Here is a 2,255-nt window from a genome sequence, read left to right as displayed (position 1 = left end):
GGGAACAATAGGCTCTTCTCCAGGGAGTCCTTCCTTCTCATTAGGTGGCCAAAGTATTTGAGTTTCATCTTCAGTATCTGGCCTTCTAAAGAGCAGTCAGGGTTGATCTCCTCTAGGACTGACCAGTTTGATCACCTTGCGGTCCAAGGGACTCGCAGGAGTCTTCTCCAGCACCACAATTCAAAGGCCTCAATCCTTCGGCGCTCAGCCTTCCTTATGGTCCAGCTTTCACAGCCATACATTGCAACTGGGAAAACCATAGCCTTGACTATACACACTTTTGTCGGCAGGATGATGTCTCTGCTTTTTAGTATGCTGTCTAGATTTGCCATAGCTTTCCTGCCCAGGAGCAAGTGTCTTTTAATTTCTTGGCTGCAGTCCCCGTTTGCGGTGATCTTGGAGCCCAGGAAAATAAAATCTGTCACTACCTCCATTTCTTCCCCATCTATTTGCAGGAAGTGAGAGGACCAGATGCCATGATCTTAGTTTTCTTAATGTTGAGTTTCAAGCCAACTTTTGCACTCTCCTCCTTCACCCGCATCAAGAGCCTCTTTAGTTCCTCTTCACTTTCTGCCATGAGAGTGGCATCATCTGCATATCTGAGGTTGTTGATATTTCTCCCAGCAATCTTAATTCCAACTGGTAATTCATCTAGCCCCACCTTTCTCATGATGTGCTCTGCATATAAGTTAAATAGGCAGGGCAACAGTATACAGCCTTGCCGAACTCCTTTCTCAATTTTGAACCAATCAGTGGTTCCGTGTCCAGTTCTCACTGTTGTCTGGTATTCCCATCTCTTTAAGAACTTGCCACAATCTGTTGTGATCCACACAATCAAAGGCTTTAGCATAGTAAACGAAGCAGAAGTAGATGTTTTTCTGGCGCTCCCTAGCTTTCTCCATGATCCAGCATATGTTGGCAATTTGATCTCTAGTTCTTCTCTCTCTTCGAAATCCTGCCTGTACTTCTGGTAGTTCACTGTCTACATACTGCTGAAGCCTAGCTTGTAGGATTTTCAGCATCACTTTGCTAGCATGTGAAATGAGTGCAATGGTGCGGTAGTTTGAACATTCTTTGGCATTGCCCTTCTTTGGGATCGGAATATAAACTGACCTTTTCCAATCCTGTGGCCACTGTTGAGTTTTCCAAATTTGCTGGCATGTTGAGTGTAGTACTTTTACTGCATCGTCTTTTAAGATTTTGAATAGCTTAGCTGGAATACTGTCACCTCCACAAGCTTTGTTGCTGCTCAGACTTCCTAAGGCCCATTTGACTTCACATTCCAGGATGTCCAGCTCAAGGTCAGTGACCACACCATCGTGGTTATCAGGGACGTTAAGCTCTTTCTTGTATAGTTCTTCTGTGTAATCTTGCCACCTCTTCTTAATCTCTTCTGCCTCTGTTAGGTCCCTGCCATTTTGGTCCTTTATCATGCCCATCTTTGCATGAAATATTCCCTTCAAATCTCCATTTTTCTTGAAGAGATCTCTGGTTCTTCCTATCTAATGTTTTCTTCTATTTCTTTGCACTGTTCATTTAAGAAGGCATTCTTATCTCTTCTAGCTATTCTCTGGAATTCTGCATTCAATTGGGTATATCTTTCTCTGTCTCCCTTGCCTTTCGCTTCCCTTCTTTCCTCAGCTATTTGTAAAGCTTCCTCAGACAGCCATTTTGCTTTCTTGAATTTCTTTTTCTTTGGGATGGCTTTAGCTGCTACCTCTTGTACAACATTGTGAACCTCCTTCCATAGTTCTTCAGGCACTCTATCAGATCTAATTCCTTAAATCTATTTGTCACCTCTACTGTATATTCATCAGGGATATGATTTAGTTCATACCTGAGTGGCCTAGCGCTTTTCCCTACTTTCTTCAATTTAAACCTAAAATTTGCAACCAGAAGTTCATGATCTGAGGCACAGTCAGCTCCTGGTCTAGTTTTTACTGACTGTATAGAGCTTCTCCATCTTTGGCTGCAGAGCACATAGTCAATCTGATTTCCGTGTTGACCGTCTGGTGATGTCCATGTGTAGAGTCATCTCTTGGGTTGTTGGAAAAGAGTGTTTGCTATGACCATCATATTCTCTTGACAAAATTCTATCAGCCTGTGCCCTGCTTCATTTTGTACTCCAAGGCCAAACTTGCCTGTTATTCCAGAAATCTTTTGGCTTCCTACTTTAGCATTCCAATCCCCCATGATGATAAGGACATCATTTTTTTGGAGTTAATTCTAGAAGGTGTTGTAGGCCTTCACAGAAC

The 2,255-nt window shown here is 42.8% G+C and overlaps 1 protein-coding gene across 2 annotated transcripts in view; it reads right to left on the bottom strand.

The window, feature by feature from the left end:
- LOC123016529 (caspase-14-like) overlaps positions 1–2,255 on the bottom strand; it is a 23,958-nt gene that overhangs the window by 2,731 nt on the left and 18,972 nt on the right. The gene's annotated exons all lie outside the window — the stretch shown is intronic.

Source organism: Varanus komodoensis, unplaced genomic scaffold (assembly GCF_004798865.1).
Source record: "Varanus komodoensis strain SLA01 unplaced genomic scaffold, ASM479886v1 scaffold10, whole genome shotgun sequence".
NCBI classification, from domain to species: domain Eukaryota; kingdom Metazoa; phylum Chordata; class Lepidosauria; order Squamata; family Varanidae; genus Varanus; species Varanus komodoensis.
The sequence above is the reverse complement of the archived record's forward strand: the minus strand, read 5'-3'. Positions and strand labels throughout refer to the sequence as shown.